The following is an 18,381-nucleotide window of genomic DNA, read 5'->3' on the forward strand; positions in this document are numbered from 1 at the left end:
ATGTTCCAGCTAAAGTGAAGCCACAGCTATCATTCTTATTTCAAACTATCATGAAAAAACTGGGGCTAAAATATCAGCTGAATGCAGTCTAAGAAAATCAACACTCTTTATAGCAGAAGAAATGGGGAAGACACTTGACACTGATGAAATTAGAATGTCCCATTATTGATGATGTGGGAAACTTTGCAAATAAATTAATACATTTAAACTTGAATTTTCCATCTAAATTTAATAGTATAGTGTATTTAAATATTCATGTCACTCATTTGTTTTGAAAAAAATCTTAAAATGAGATTAATATTTATTATACTAATTGAGGCAAATCTTGCACAGGAAAACAAAGAAGGAGTTTAGAAAAACAGGTAGAATTTTCTAAAAGTTTCAGCTTTATACAAAGTGTCCTAATGTATCAAGTGTTAGTTGAAAATTGTTTCTCATACAACACTATGTTGAGTGTGATACGGTTGCACACTTAAGCATTCAATAATCAGGAAGCAAAGATAAGCCTACATATACAACCTGAATTCTACACCCTTCTGCATATACATTAAGCCATAAAATCATACTACTATGTAAATATGCAGTATAATATTAAAAACATTTCTATAAACTCATATGTGCATATCATGTATCTTTTTGTGATATACTTAGACTTCCTCAGTTTTTAACTTGGAAATACTTAACTGCGCAAACAATGTAATTTTTCCATGTTCTCTTAATATAGGTTTTCATTTGTTTGCTTTAAAGAAAGGCCATCAGGTAGGCCATGCTTTTCATTTTCTCCTGGCACTGACTGAGGTTCTGTACTTTAGACTCTGAGTTTAACCAACTTGTTAGAAATGTCCTTACAGAGCTTTGCATCACAGTTCCTGCTCCTGACATCCTGTGCCCTGCTGGCCTCACTCCAGAAATCCACCAGTGTCTTGTGTCAGCCTCTGGCCAGGTGGCAGCATGCTGCAATTATGTCTTCTTCTTAGGCCACATTCTTCAAAGGCAAAGGAAAGATGACTTTGGATGGGAAACTCACCAGAGATGAGCTCAGTCACATATACTAGATGCCACATGAAACTAGGGGGACAGAACACCAAGGAGGCTTATTTGAAGTGGTAGACGACTTAAGATAAAGGTTATTTTTATGTCATGGAGGTCATGAAAGTCATGGAATCTGTGACTTCTGAAGACCTCCATGACATTCTCTGCTTCAGCTCCAGGGACTGCAGGACTCTGGAACTGTCAGCCAGCTGGGCCCTGTAGGGTTCCAGTGACAACTGATAGAAGCGACAAGCGACAGGGGCCCCTTGCAAGGTTCTAGCAACAGGTGACAGACTCCTGAGGGGGCCCTCCTCAGGGTTCCAGCAATGAGCGACAGCCTCGGGTGGAGTGTTCCATTTTCTCTTTGGGAAATATGGTCACTCTGTAGCTCCCAGCCACCGTAGGTGGAGCCCCCACCCCCATCCCACAGCTTCCAGCTGCCACGGACAAAGGGGGAACCCCACAGCTCCCAGCCATTATAGTGACAGGGGAAACTATTGAGTCAAAGCAGCAAGTCACAGACAGGTCACGGCTTCTGTGAATTTTTGTTTATTGCCTGTACATGTAGTGACTTTTACTAAAAATAACCACCACAAAATCTTAGCCTTACTTATGGTTAGGAAACAGGCAAGAAAGAGCCACAAAAGTCTTGGATGATTATGGGAGACACTGGTGAACTGGTGCCCCAAGACTGTTGTGTTACAGTACTTATCTGCAACCCTACAAACTCAACAGGTCAAATTAGCAGCTATCTATAGAAACTCAATTGAGGTCTGCCCTATACCCCTGGTCGTGCTAATTCATGTTACTTCTACCTCCATACACATGATGGAATTTTGTTTGGAGGCAGGAATCAAGTTAACAGGAACAATAATACTATACTTCATATAATGAAGACAAGCCCAAGGAAGGAAATGTCAGCTTAGGGACCGATGCAGATTCAAATCCACAGTTCCAGTCTGCATAAGAGAGACCAAATTGTTGAGAGGCCCACTCCAGAGTCTCAGAAAGAAAGGGATCAAAGCGGAGGACATCTGCACAGCATAGATAAAGAATTTATAATCTCTATATGGGAAAGATTCCTATGATCAAAGGATGTTTCTTCCAGAGCAATATGTGGCCATGGCAGTTCAAACCTGGGGAGGCCATAATTTCAAATGTGATAATTTAGTCATTATTAGAATTAAGTCCTGATATCATTTACTGTATAAAGTCATTTAATGTGACTCTTCTTTGAAGTACCCTTCCTTCAAGCTAACTCAACTCATCTCTTCAATTTATCTCTACTGTCTGAGAACAGAGATGTTTTTATGACCCCTTTGCATGTGATTCTTGGGAGGAACCCACCAAGTTTTAGATGCCCATGTGGTTCTAGTAGTTGGTGCACCAAAAATATTTGTCACTGCTACCATCACTAGCATATCTCTATGTGCCACGGCTCACTTGGGATCAGGCCTAAGAGAAGAGCTATTACTTTTACCCATTAGAGTTACTGTAAATTAAACCGTTTCAGTAAAATTTCACAGGTAATTTATTTCATCTCTTATTCATTTAGACTAAGTATGAACTTGTACTCCTGTAAAATGTATTCTAACCAATGGGAAATAGTAATACATAATGTATGTGCTAAAAAGTGTGTGTTTGCTAAAGAATGAATAAAAACAGCCATCAAATTTTGTCTGCCCTTTCAAAATTCTCTCTCACACATTACTTTTAAAGGTTCTTTTCAATTCCCCTCACAAGCATTTCTGTTTGATTAGCATATACACTTTGTAATGTAATTACTGACCTCTGTGTTAATTTGCACCCACTCAGCAATAATTGTAATGACCTTGAATAAACATCATTCTAAATCAGAGGTAAGAACATTCATTCTCAAAGTGGTCACTTTTCTGCCAGTAAGGACACATTTAAAAAACTGATTTATCAAAGAGGCTTTCAAGAAACCCTTATACATCACTATTATAAATCACGAATGTTTTCTAACATCTTAAGCCAGAAAAGCTAGAGTAATATAAAATAAGTATTTTATTCATATTTTGATTAGAATTCATTTAAATGGCAAAAACGAATGTAAGACAAATGAGAACTGGATATTACAGGATGCAAAAAATATAGATACTGCTAAACAAGGGATTTTCAGTTGGCTAAAGATTAAAAATAATAGACCACAGATGAGAGAGAATATTCTAAAGTCACAGTTTTCCACTGAGTTTAGTGTAATTGCAAAGGTTCACTTGGAAGGTGCTCAATGAAGGATAGGAATCTCAGCTGGCTATGGAAGACATATAAAGAGAAAAGATGTAGGCAATTTCTGGCTTCAGAATCTTTCTTACTGTTTGTTAGTCTATAAGGTGCCACAGGACTCTTTCCTGCTCTTACTGAATGTTACTGAATATTTTAGTCACTTTCTAGCTTCAGATCTGGTCAAAAAGTGAGAAAAAGCATTCTTTACAAATAATTATTTTGTGCAAATGTTAGCAAAGTTTTGTAATTATTATTCATTCTTCTCTCTCTAGCTGTGAGATAGGCAACTCCTTCACACGTTTATTTAAATATATTCTGTCCAGCATGCCTGTGACCAACACCCTCCACCAACTCCCATTTCCTACTTGGTCCTTCAGTCTCTCCCTTTGTGTTCACCCACCCCACCCTAATGGGAACACCACTGTCTGGGATGGGGCATCTTCATACAGACCTCGTACAGAGACTGACCAAGGGGAATAGGTTCCAGAAACTCTTTACCCTTTGGCACCTCTCCTTACAAGTTACAGAGTTTTCTTCCCTTTACAAATATCTGTGTGATATTGTCCATACAACAGTAACCTTAAAATGGGATTTATTAAAAAATGGATAAATGGATTAAAAAGAAAAGGAACTGTTTGCTTAACATAGCTAGATTTGCACTTCTCCTAAGTTACACTAGACAAAGCCTTTTCAACTTAATTACAGAGAAAAAGGAAAGATCTTACATGTCTAAAGAGCAAGTCCCTGCTCTGACATCCTTGTGAGAGTGTTTTCAGAGAGAGAGATGAGCGAGTCCTTCACTCACTCAACTGGCTTCTCAAGCTCCCCTGATTCAGTGCCACAGCCTCCACTATCGAAACAAGTTTTCTTCAGTTACCTAAATCCAAACACAATGGCGTGTACACTGTTTTCTTCAGTAAATGTCCTACTGAAGAGATAAAGAACAATAATGAGGACTAGTAGCTGCCTCTCGAAGTCTTAGCATTCAAATTCAGAGATTGCACTTCATAGACCAATCTGAATCTCTCTGCTCCAGTCAGATTCGATAGTGTCCTTTCAAAAAGACAGATTGGCATTTTCCTCCACAACACCACACACACACACACACACACACACACACACACACACACACACACACACACACACACACACACACACACACACTCATTTTCCTTTGTTATGAAGTTGAGTGCCTATCAAACTGTACAGGAATATTACAAAAAAAAACATTTAAAGAAGAAGCAATAGTAGGAAGCATATCAATGACCCATTAGAAAAACAAACCTCCTGAAAACCATTTTAACCTAGACCCAATTCTATTCCATCTCCCAATTTCTTTTTTGATGAAAACTGTAGGAAAATAGGTGAGCCATGCAGTGGACCCCAAAAGTCACCAAATCTGAGAATAACTTGCTGCTAACCAAATACTCTTTAAATGAGGTACTCTGTCAGGACCCCAATTCAGGGGCACAGGTCAAGACCAGGAACTGGGTTGGAGGGGACTCAAGAACATGGTCTAAGTCTAGAGGATCATAGTTAGAAGGAAAAGTTCATTCCAGTGTCCCACTGTCGGATCAGGTCAGAGTTGAGGTTGATGAGCCATATTGGCTCAGAGTCACATGAGCCAGCCTAAGTAGGGTTATTGGAACAAAAGCAGTGCAAAAAGTCAGGAGTGGAGTGAGGACTAAGAACACAGCATATGCTCCTGGTTCCTGTCCCTAGCCCTGCTCCTGATACCAAGCTCTGCTCCCATGAACCTTCTGAGAGGTCTTCCTCCTTTTCCACTACCTACCCACAACTGTCACTCACTAAAACACTCACAGATATCCATAAATCCATTCACGAGATCAGTTCAGCAGCACTCACTCATTTCACCTTCACACATTGACACACCCACCGTCTGTACCTCCATATACTCCCACTACACACTAGCCCATATGACACACACCACCAATTGCTGTACCACTGCTGTTTCTCTCTCAGGGGACTCTTATTATCCCTGCTTAGAAGTCCTTCACTTGCTGGGAAGCTCCTGCTTTCAGGGCCATTTCCCCTTGGTGTGGGGTGTCTCACTTCACCTTTTGGCTCGGGAGCACTAAACATCAGTGGCTGCGGAAGAGAAATGGAATATTTCTCCTCTTATCTCCTGGATGAGAGTGGATATTCTCAAAACAGGGGAAGTAAAAGAGTGTCTTCTCCCCTTTCCTCCTTAATGGGGATATATCTCAGTCAGGTCACTCCAATGGAGAAAGCATAAGAACATATGAAAGGCCATACTGGGTCAGATCAAAGGTCCATATAGCCCAGTATCCTGTCTTCTGACAGTGGCAAATGTCCTCACAATGTTCCACAGGTTGACTGTGCATTGTGTGAAAAAATACTTCCTTTTGATTGTTTTAAATCTGTTGCCTATAATTTCATTCGGTGACCTCTAATTCTTGTGTTATGAGAAGGAGTAAATAACCCTTCCTTATTTACTTTCTCCACACCAGTCATGATTTTATAAACCTCTATCATATCCCCCCTTAGTCATCTCTTTTCCAAGCTGAAAAGTCCCAGTCTTATTAATCTCTCCTCATGTGGCAGCCATTCCATACCCCAGTCATTTTTGTTGCCCTTTTCTGAACCTTTTCCAATTCCAATATATCTTTTTTGAGATGGGGTGGCCACATCTGTACACAGTATTCAAGATATGGGCATACTATGGATTTATACAGAGGCAATATGGTATTTTCTGTCTTATTATCTATCCCTTTCTTGATGCTTCCCAACATTCTGTTAGCTTTTTTGACTGCTGCTGCACATTGAGTGGATGTTTTCAGAGAACTATTCACAATGACTCTAAGATCTCTTTCTGGAGTGGTAACAGTTAATTTAGACCCTATCATTTTATATGTACAATTGGGATTACGTTTTCCAATGTGCATTACTTTGCATTTATCAACATAGAATTTCATCTGCCATTTTGTTGCCCAGTCACCCCGTTTTGAGAGATACTTTAGTAGCTCTTCGCAGTCTGCCTGGGTCTATTATCTTGAGTAGTTTTGTATCATCTGCAAATTTTGCCTCCTAACTGTTTACCCCTTTTCCCAGATCATTTATGAATATGTTGAATAGGACTGGGCCCAGTACAGACCCCTGGGGACACCACTATTTACCTCTCTCCATTCTGAAAACTGATCATTTATTCCTACTCTTTGTTTCCTATCTGTTACCAGTTACCAATCCGTAAGAGGACCTCCCCTGTTATTGCATGACAGCTTACTTCACTTAAGAGCCTTTGGTGAAGAACCTTGTTCAAAGGCTTTCTGAAAATCTAAGTACACTATATCCACCGGATCCCCCCTTACCCACATGCTTGTTGACCCCCTTCAAAGAATTCTAGTAGATTGATGAGGCATGATTTCCCTTACAAAAACCATGTTGATTCTTCTCCAACAAATTATGTTCATCTATGTGTCTGACAATTTTGTTCTTCAATATCGTTTCAACCAGTTTGCCCGGTACTGAAGTCAGGCTTACTGGCCTGTAATTGCTGGGATGACCTCTTGAGCCCTTTTTAAAAATTGGCATCACATTAGCTATCTTCCAGTCATTTGGTACAGAAGCTGATTTAAATGATAGTTTACAGACTAGTCAGCAGTTCTTCAATTTCACATTTGAATTCCGTCAGAATTCTTGGGTGAATACCATTTGGTCCTGGTGACTTATTACTGTTTACTTTATCAATTTGTTCCAAAACCTCCTCTAAAGACACCTTATGGTCACTATTACCAAGCGGTCCAGCTATATTCACCTCTTGGACCAGATCCTGTGCTCCACTTAGGACTAAATCAAGAATTGCCTATCCTCTTGTGGGTTCGAGGAGTGGCTGGTCCAAGAAGCAGTCATTTAAGGTGTCAAGCAACTTTATCTCTGCATCCCATCCTGAAGTGACACATACCCAGTCAATATAGAGAAAGTTGAAATCTCTCATTATTATTGTGTTTTTTTAATTTTTATAGCCTCTCTAATCTCCCTGAGCATTTCACAGTCATTATCACCATCCTGGTCAGGTGGTCGGTACTATATCCTTTCTGCTAGATTCTTATTATTAGAGCATGGAATTGCTTTCCATAGAGATTCTATGGTACAATTTGGGTCATTTGAGATTTTTACTTCCTTTGATTCTACGCTTTCCTTCACACACAGTGCCACTCCCCCACCAGCACGACCTGTTCTGTCCTTCTGATATATTTTGTACTGTGGTATTACTATGTCCCATTGATTATCCTCAGTCCACCAAGTTTCTAAAATGCTATACTTACCTACATGCCTCCAGCTTCCATCCAGGACACACCACACGATCCATTGTCTACAGCCAAGCTCTAAGATACAACCACATTTGCTCCAATTCCTCAGACAGAGATAAACACCTACAAGATCTCTATCAAGCATTCTTAAAACTACAATACCCACGTGCTGAAGTGAAAAAACATATTGACAGAGCCAGAAGAGTACCCAGAAGCCACCTACTACAGGACAGACCCAACAAAGAAAATAACAAAACACCACTAGCCATCACCTACAGCCCCCAACTACAACCTCTCCAGTGCATCATCAAAGATCTACAACCTATCCTGATGATCCCTCACTCTCACAGATCTTGGGAGACAGGCCAGTCCTCGCTTACAGACAGCCTCCCAACCTGAAGCAAATACTCACCAGCAACTGCACACCATACAACAGAAACACTAACCCAGGAACCTATCCTTGCAATAAAGTCCGATGCCAGCTCTGTCCACATATCTATTCAAGTGACACGATTATAGGACCTAATCACATCAGCCACGCCATCAGGGGCTCGTTCACCTGCACATCTACCAACGTGATATATGCCATCATGTGCCAGCAATGCCCCTCTGCCATGTACATTGTCCAAACCGGACAGTCTCTATGCAAAATAATAAATGGGCACAAATCTGACACCAGGAATCATAACATTAAAAAACCAGTGGGAGAACACTCCAACCTCTCTAACCACTCAGTGATAGACTTGAAGGTGGCAATTTTGCAACAAAAAAACTTCAAAAACAGACTCCAAAGAGAGACTGCTGAACTCGAATTAATATGCAAACTAGATACAATTAACTTAGGTTTAAACAGAGACTGGGAATGGTTGCGTCATTACACTAATTGAATCTATTTCCCTAGGTTAAGTTCTCCTCACACCTTCTATGGGTCATCTCAATTATCACTTCAAAGGTTTTTTTTCTCCTGCTGATGATAGCTCATCTCAATTGAGTGGACTCTTCCAGTTGGTAGGCATACTTCTATCTTTTCACATTCTCTGTATGTATAAATATCTTCTGTCTGTGTGTTCCATTCTGTGCATCCGAAGAAGTGAGCTGTAGCCCACGAAAGCTTATGCTGAAATAAATTTGTTAGTCTCTAGGGTGCCACAAGCACTCCTGTTCTTTTATTACATCAATATCCTCATTTAATACGAGGCACTCTAGTTCACCCATCTTATCATTTAGACTTCTATCATTCTTATATAGGCACTATAAAACTTTGTCACTTTTTAGCTGTCTGCCATTACATTATGTAATTGAATGGGACTTTTTTTTCATTTGACTGCTTCTCATCAGATCCTACCTGTATTTTATCATCCTCCATCCTTTCCTCCTTATTAAGACATAGTAAGGGATGTCTCTGTCCAAACCACATGCTCCTCTGCACCTCTTGGCTTTCCTCCAGCTCTTAGTTTAAAAACTACTCTATGACCTTTTTAATTTTAAATGCCAGCAATCTGGTTCCATTCTGGTTTAGGTGGAGCCCATCCTTCCTTTCCCAAAAGTTTCCCCATTTCCTAATAAATCTAAACCCCTATTCCTTACACCATCTAATCCATGCATTGAGACCCTGCAGTTCTGCCTGTCTAACTGGCCCTGCATGTGGAATTGGAAGCATTTCAGAGAATGCTCCCACAGAGGACCTGGACTTCAATCTCTTACCTAGCAGCCTAAATTTGACTTCCAGGGCCTCTCTCTTATCCTTCCCTATGTCACTGGTACCTACATGTACCATGACCACCAGCTCCTCCTCAGCACTACACATATTTCTGTCTAGATGTCTCAAGATATCCACAACCTTTGCACCAGGCAGACAAGTTACCATGTGGTTCTCCTGGTCATCGCAAACCCAGTATCTATGTTTCTAATGAACAACATGCTCATTACTAGTACCTGTCTCTTCCTAATAACTGGAGTTTCCTCCCCACCCGAGAGGTATCCTCAGTGTGAGAGGATACCACAGTATCATCTGGATGGAGGATCTCAACTATGGGAACTTTCCCCTCTGCTCCAACTGGATGTTCTCCTTCCCTGAGACTTTCATCCTCCCCAACAGCACAGAGGGTGCCAGATCAGGGGTGAGACCATTCTACTGTGTCCTGGAAAGTCTCATCCACCTACCTCTCTATCTCCCTTAGCTCCTCCAATTCAGCCACTCTGGTCTCCAAAGGCCATACATGGTCTCTGAGGGCCAGGAGCTCCTTGCACCAAATGCACACATAGGCCACCTGCATTGGGTGCAATAAACTGGAGGGCCCCCACTCCATTGCTAGACTTATCTTTTAACTCCTGAAGCTCATTCCTTTGTTGTTCTTTTGTTTTTATCAGGGGATGTTTATGGCTTTAAATTTAAAGAAGTTTAAGGAATGTTAAGTGTATCTAGCCCCCTCACGTTCCCCCAGTAAACTCCCTCGCAAAACTCTCCTATTAGCCACTCCTGTTTGCTAGCTATTATCTTCCCTTACACCCATGCTGGGACTCTTGAAGGAAAGAGGAGGGAAGTTCAGAGCAACAGCTGCGGAAGAATCCTCCCCAACCTACTACACCCATTTCAGAGCATGAGGAGCAAGCTAAGGAGCAGTAGTGCTTTATGTTCCCAGGCAGACAACCTCATCCTGCAGGCAACAAGCTGAGAGGGGGTGAGTAGGGGGAATATGTTAGAAAAGCTATTTCCAGAATGAGAATTGTAGAGGAGAAGGAAGAGACAGAAGAGGAGCTGAGCAGCTGCAGAATGAGCTAGAATGTCTGCTCTCAGATGGAAGGGCTGCAAGGTTCCTGAAGACTCTAGGCCTTTGCTATACTGTAGCAGTGGGTTGAGTTGAAAATTGCCTTATCCTCCCATTTAGACTATTAACACTGAGCGTAAATCACTTAGCACAATTTCAAACAACGGATCTCATAAATTCCTTTACAATTATCATTAAACTTCCATGGCATTTTTGCTTATATTATTTCAGATTCTACTCTTCCCTTCATTCTTTGATTCATTTTAGTAACTTCTTCCCAATAGTTGTCTACAGCATGTTACGTATAAGAACTTGGAAGTAACGTTGCGACAAGCTTCTCCATAGATAGTGCTTATTACAGTCTATCCCAAGGTCCCAGCAGGCTAAATGAAGGAAGGCAGTTGTTTCATTTTTCACTTTCCAAAGGAACATAGGAACACATATCTCCAAATACCATGTGAGATCATAGCCTGCTGAGTGTGTAGCCTTTTATAAGAATAAAAAGTAACCCACAGATCCTGGATAACAGTCATATAGAATGTTTAATGCTCAGAGGCAGTGGACAAGCCAAAAGCAATTATGTTTTTCAACATACATTAGTACTGTATCTGCTACTAAAAGAATAAAGAAATTAGACTTGAATGCCAGCAGAGCCCATTTAAATTACTGCTGCATCATAAAATAAAGAACTACTTCAAAGAGCACTCAGGGTTTATAGATGCATGTATGGAACAAAGAGGGGATAGTTTTACACTATTAACCCAGCATCAAAAATCATGTAATGCAATTTAAATAGAACTAGACCGCATTTCATGATAACCAGTACTTGTTTAATATGTTACATTACACTGGTAAGCTTTTATTTGCAAGGATTGTGCTCTCTTTTGATTGCGGGGACTGTGCTCTCAACTGATCGTATACAGAATAGGTCCTAGAAGAGAGATTTAAACTTCATGTTGAGAGGTACCTGAAGATTACAGATGCTATGTGTCTGCATATGGCTTTACTCTTGTATACTTTGAGAATGTTTAAACAGCATGGTTTATTTTCAGATTATACCAGATGGGATTTATGCCAGACAGTGACTTAACTGAGTATTATTTACACAAAGAAAATCAAAACAGACAGAACACTTACATTAAAACCATCTTTCATAAAAGGACACTATGCTTTTAAGAATACTTTGAGCTTGACTTACCCCACTGTTCCTCTCCCAGGAAGTTTCCACTGCATCTTTAAATTCTAGTGGTGATGCCATAGTGGTGACCATTCCAATAGCACCATTGTACATTTATTGCCTTTGGCCTGCCTGATGATAAATCTATTATGATATTTGCTATGAGCCATGTGGTGCATGGAATACCTATTTAAGAGCTCAAAGAACTGCTACAGAATTGGACCCAATGTTATACTATGAATTTTCTAATATGTTATTTTGAGAAATACCCCATTTAGTTTTATCCTCTTTTCCTGGCCATCCTTAAAGGAAAACCATATATTTTCTGAAGAAAATGTAACTTGTATCATGGTAAAAACTTGCATGTGAAATGAATAATCCTGTTATGTGATGCAGATTTAAAAAAGTACGGTAGCTAGGCAAAAGAGTGATTAATACAACATATTTTCTCATGTATCTATCTATCTTGGGTACTTATGTGGCCTCTATTATCATAGTATTTAAGCATCTCGCAGTTTCATGTATTTATCCCCACAATACCCCTGTGAAATAGGAAGTTCCAGGAGAACCTAGTTCAAATCCTAGGGTCCTCATTAGTGGACACCACAAAAATAGTAAACAGTAGCTCCTGATCTGTTCATAGGAAGTGTGTGACAACATCACAAAGCCATCATCAGATCAGTTCCGATCTTGTTGGCACTCTCAGCAGAGGCGTCAAGAATTTAAAGATCGTGCAAAATGCACTGACTTCACACCCTTAAAAGTGATTTCTCCAGCTCAGGACTAAGGCAGTGCCCATGCTACACCTGTTCTCTAGAATGACTAAAGTGAATCCATCTACTTTGCACTAGCACTAAACTCACAGTTAAAAAATTAACCTTAAAAAACTAAAATACATCAGACATCTTGCTATGATTGACAAACTTTGCTCAGGAGGGGTGCTACAGTTATACTAGTCAACATCGGGGGCGTTGCAAAGGAGAAATGAAGTGCATTGACAAACATATGTAGGAAAGCCTTTATAGCACTTGATGGCATTGTAAGCAGGGGCGGCTCCAGGCCCCAGCACGCCAAGCGCGTGCTTGGGGTGGCATGCCGTGGGGGGCACTCTGCCGGTCGCTGGGAGGGCGGGAGGCAGGGTGCCTTCAGCGGCATGCCTGTGGAGGGTCCACTGGTCCCGTGGCTCCACTGAAGGTGCAGGACCAGTGGACCCTCCGCAGGCACGCCTGCTGGAGGTCGACCAGAGTCGCGGGACCAGCAACCGGCAGAGCGTCCCCTGTGGCATGCCGCCGTGCTTGGGGCAGCAAAATGTCTAGAGCCGCCCCTGATTGTAAGGCACAAGAGGTCCTTCCCTAACCAACACAAAGAGTGCAGAGAGATTGAAGGTGGGGTGGAGGAAAATTCCCCTTGGTTCAAAGCAGAGCTGCTACCATTCCACTGCCACAACTACATCCTGCAGTTACAGACAGATCCCTTTCACATTCCCTAGCAGGGGTTTCAGCCCTATGGATATGGGATATGGTTGATCCACTGACTACTCCCCTACCCTTTTCTCTTCCCTGCCCCTGCATTGCTGAGGAAAGAGGCACACCAGAGGTATATTCCTTGATGCCCTGAACTGCATCATTACTGTTGCAATTTTGTTGTGTTTTATGCCATTCTTGCTTACAGAGCAGCAGTAAGGGGGAAGAGAACATTTGGCTCAGTTTCTGGCTTAACCAGTGCACTTTGGCTCTCACCCTTTCATAAGCGTGACATATATGCAAATTTTCCTAATAAAAAGTCTGCCAAGTAACCATCCATAATATTGGCACTATGAACAGAAAGTAAGAGTAACTCAAAACATTCTTCAATTGGTCTTGGATTCCTTGTAGGCTAAGCTTGAAGAAGCAGACTTCAGTTGTAACGAAAGCTGATTAAATGAACCATATGCTGAATATCCACTATTTTTCATCCATCTTGGAAACTTAGTCTCATTACACTTTAAGGCTGGAGTTGTGCCAGTTGGTTGACTGTAAGCTTCAGCAATGCTTGATTAGCGCTGTATCTCCAGTAGAAAATATGTTTGCAGTAATCTAATTAATACTAGGAAAACTATATTTGTAATGGCATACAGTAATTCTTGATTTTAATTCCATGACTCAGTGTTCTGAACTATGTTAGCATTTCATATTAAAACCTCTCTTGAAAAGTAAAATCTTGAGATAATGCTAGATCACAAGCTAGCCCTCTGGGACAGGTACTGGGCTGTTTTTTTTAATGTTTGTACAGCAGCTAGAACAATGGGTCCCTATGATTGGAGATTTAAGTGCTACTGTAGAACAAGTCTTAATAAATAACCATCCAAATTAATTGTCTGTACAAAATTCCACTGTAGGAGTTGTGTGCTTAGCCAAATAGCCATGAAATCTTTTAAAGCACCAACTGGCAGTTAAGAGGTACGTACAATTCCTCAAGCTCCACAGACTTTTGATGTAGATGCACTCCACTCTCTAACAGTCCCTTAGTTCCCCTCTCCTTCCCGAAGTCCTGTTTAGACTTGGGGATTGAAACAGAGTGAGAGGGAGGAGGTCAGTATCTCTCTTTGGACATAATTCATTCAGAAAACAAGAGTTGCTATTGATAAATAATCCTTTTTTCTCCTCCTTTGTGACAAATAGCACCCCCTCGGTCGGATACTAACTACAAGCGACTTCCTTGGTGAAATGGGATGAGGAATCAGCCCTGGTGATTTTTAATATCTGCCAGGTGCAATGTAGAAAGGATCGCTCTGCTTCAAATACTGTGACGCGTTGACTGCTGAAGCTTCCAAAGAACATGGAGAATTAAAGATTCTAAATATGTTCCCTAACCTAGACTATAGAATTTTAATTTGGAAAATTTGCATATATAGGCCATGCTCATGAAAGTGTAAGGGATGAAGAGCACAGGTTAAGCCAGAAATAGGCATCCATGTCTATCCTTATCTGAGGAATGAGCTCAGAGAAAGGCATCTCCTTCAGGACATTTTCTGGCAGTGTCCACCACCATAAAGAGTCTTTGTATTGATGTGGGGAAATACTAGCATGTACAATCTGTATGCAGATTTACCCACATTAGCAAAGGTTGATCTATAGTCTTGTAAAGCAGGCAACAAAGGTGCTGGGCAACATTAGGCCTAATACTTGCAAATTACATCTCATTGGGACTTCTAGTCTGAACTTTTCTAGGTCCAGTGCCTAGATGAGATCTCAGCACCCAATCTGGGGTCTCTAAACCAATCTGTATATTTTTGTTTTTTTTTAATCAGACCAAGCAATTTGAAGAGGGAGTTAGCTATTCCCCCTTGAGAATGAATTCTTTTGAACTAGTCATCCAGATAGAGATTATGGATTTTTATTTTACAACCGTCAATACTTGGTTAATACCCAGAATACCATCAGGATACTGTCTTGAACTTGCCCATAATGAACGTGAAGTATTTCCTGTGCTTTTGCCTTAATGAGACATGGAAATAAGCTTTTCAAAAGAGGAAGACCCAAAATCAGTCCTGAAAGTTGAAAATGCAGAACAAGCTCCACAGGGAAAACCCTGTGAAGTTTGATTTTCCTTCAGTATTTGTTCAATTAGTGGAGGTCCAGAATAGGGTGCAAGCAACTATTCATTTTGGGCATAAAAGCCTTTCCCTGAGGTAAACTCTACCACTGTCTATATGACTCCCATTTTCAATAGAGCCAAGACCTTTTCTTGCAAAGAGGAAGGATGGTCCATTAGTTAGGGTGTAATTCCCTGCTCCATTACACACTGCTTACATGATCTTGCGCAAGTCACTAATCTCTGTGCCTGAATTTCCCATTTGCAATATGAGCTGTTGGGAAAATAAATACACTAAAGATTTTGTGGAGCTCAAATACTGCAGTGATGGGGCCACGTAAGTACCTTAGAAAGATAGATGCAGCAGTTTCTGAAACTGAAGAGAGTGCCTCAATATGATTATTCCTAAGTCACAGCAGTCTGAAGGAATGGTTTGCCATGTGTTAACAAATCTGAGACAAATGGTTCCCAAAGTGTGGGACAGAAGAGGAAGAATGAGAGGATCTGGGTACTCTACGACTGATTCAGATATCTTTGGTATATCCTTGACTTGTAACATAGATGCAGTCTCACCAGTAGCTGAGATGGCACACATGGAAGATTTTTGTGATCTGACTGGTGGTGGAAGGTCTTTCCAGATTATCTGGGTCTCTACCACTAGCCAACTCCACAAAAGGAGTGTAGCAACTATCTTGTATGAAAACAAAATGGGTTTTTTCCATCATGAATTGAGCAAAGCCATCCTGGTATTTTCCCCCCTTTTTTAAAAAAGTGGACCTAGCAATCAAAAATGTGTATCCTATATGTAGTTCTGAAAATCTGAAAGGCAAAGTCAAACGCAGGCTCAACTGAAGATGAGCTCTCATTTTCATATTTCAGCCAACTGGCGCCAGTGCAGTAGTAAGAAAAACCAAAAAAGAAAATCGAAGGCTCTAATTAAAATGCTTCAGTGCAATAAAATTAATGGGTAGACTGCAAAACAATGTGACTAGTCAATCTGAAAACCTGGAAGTGCTATATTAACTTGCAAATATAACTACTCTTCTGAATTAAAATCTCATTTTAATTAGTTCCCAGCCCTTCAGTCTAATCACTGTGAAATTAAATGACTCAGTTGTTTAGAATGCAAACTAAGTAACTGCTATGGTTATGTGTACTTGATCTCTTCCCTGTTAACAAAGACACTCAATTATTTATTTGCTCTTTTACCCTTGCCATTTCACCTCACTTCCATCTTTTCCTAAAGAGTTGAACCATTTAATCACCTCAACCTTTGCTTTAAAGAGTGCACTTAGAATTACTTATCTGCTGAATTCTAAGCCAAACTAATATTAAGCAAGCTAATCGGAGACCAGGGAATCTGGACTTCTTATACTTGTTATGCTAAACTAAACTATTGACTGACTGTCACATTATCTCGTTGCTTGGGTTTTTATGTGTGAACTAAACTATTTTTAATATAGCTCCTAAAACACTTTATGCTATAACACAAACACAGTGACTTAGTTCTGTTACAAAAGGTTGCAGAGTACACAATAAAAGCCTCTGGAAAGAAACAATAATAAAATACTCATGGAAAGTTTCTAAGTGGTAATATGAGTTTTATATGTAATAATTGTAAGCTAGCTATACTTATTTTTAAAGCATTTTATACACTGAAAATGTGCATGTCTGTGTTTTCATGCTTCCAGAGCATGGGTTCAGCTAGGATTCAAAGCGTCCAGCTTCCTATAGAAAGGTGTTATCCTAAACCATCCATCGTGGTTTACTACAACCACCATGAATAGTTTCCAAATATCCATTCTTTTCGACAAGGTTTCAAGAAGATTCTCATCTAAACATCCCCACAAATTATTGAACAAATAATTGGTAGCAAATGTGTGTGTGTGATAGATTTTTCAGAAGTGCCTAAGTGATTTAGGAGCCTAAGTCCGGTTTTCAGAAAGGACTTGGGCACTACTGAGTCTACGTGGCCCGGCAGTCTGGACTATGGGGGTGTGAACTGCAGTGCGCACTAATATGTTGCATTGTAATTCCCCTATGTAGTTCACATTAACTTAGCCCTGTTAAAGAGGACTACATTAAGGCAAACTACCTTTTAGTTTACACCCACAGCGTCCAGAGAGGGGACTTACTCCAATTGTAACTATCCCTAGGGGAGAGAATCCAAGGAAGACAACAACAAGCAAATAGAATTGCAATGGTGGAGTAAAGGAAAGACTAATATAAATGTATGCTACTTGGTAAAATGAAGACTATAGGTCTGATCTTCTGAGGTGTTCAGCATTCTAATTTTACTTCCACAGAAGAGAGGGGTCCTGCACCGCTCACAGGGTATTGCACTGAGCAGAATGTAGGATCAGACCCTGAAGAGGGACATAAAAGCCTTCTTTAAGTATTTGAAAATTATATGCACTAAGGAGCAAGATACATTTTACAGTGGTGTAATTGGGTATCAAGCATAGTTTTGTAATCGCAATCTCCACTAGCTCATGGAATAGTCCCATGAAAGTGGGAGCCCCATTGCCCAAGACATATAAAACTAAACTGGACAAAATACTGAAGGCAAACTTCTCACCTCACTGAAGCCAATGACAAAACTCCTATTGACTTCCATGGGGCTAGGGTTTTACATTGAAAGCATACTGGAGTGAATACTACTACATTGGCTGGGAGTTGGAAAAGATAACCAGCTCCTTTGCAACTCTCATTACTAGAATTCCAGGATGTCACACAAAATAAGATGCTCAGACTGCCAGAAAAAATAAAAAATAAATTGTTTTAAGAGTAGTGGCATTATGTGAATGTAAAGCCACTAAAAAACTCATTAAGAACAGCTCTTTTGAGGTCAATAGGAGTTTTACCCTTGTTATGTTGATTCTTATAAAAATAGTTTGGTGTACACAATAGATGCTTTTTCAATGTTTATGTCTTAGGAAAACGAAAGCCAATTATTTTCCAGCTATCAAAAGGTAAAGACAAAAGTAACGGCAAATTGTATTTCTTAAAGTCAGCCTTTTTATTGCTACAGAAGAACAATCACATATGAAGCTATCATAAAGAGCTATATATTTGGTTTATATGCAAAACAAACAAAAAACTCGAAAACCTGGTATTTCTGAAGTTGTATAATGTTCTATTCACTTAAACCTTGTACACAATGCTAAGGAGTTATAACAGTTCTAAAAGGAGCTGAAGATAATGATACCATATTTATAGCTTTGACAGCATGATATTGTAATAATAAAATAGAAAATGTAAATCCCCGCAAAGTGGCCAAACATTTTTAAAA

General features: G+C 40.2%; 1 protein-coding gene across 9 annotated transcripts in view; it reads right to left on the reverse strand.

The window, feature by feature from the left end:
- Positions 1 to 18,381, reverse strand: part of IMMP2L (inner mitochondrial membrane peptidase subunit 2) — an 879,272-nt gene that overhangs the window by 262,400 nt on the left and 598,491 nt on the right. The gene's annotated exons all lie outside the window — the stretch shown is intronic.

This window comes from Gopherus evgoodei, chromosome 1, assembly GCF_007399415.2.
Source record: "Gopherus evgoodei ecotype Sinaloan lineage chromosome 1, rGopEvg1_v1.p, whole genome shotgun sequence".
Classification (NCBI taxonomy): Eukaryota; Metazoa; Chordata; order Testudines; family Testudinidae; genus Gopherus; species Gopherus evgoodei.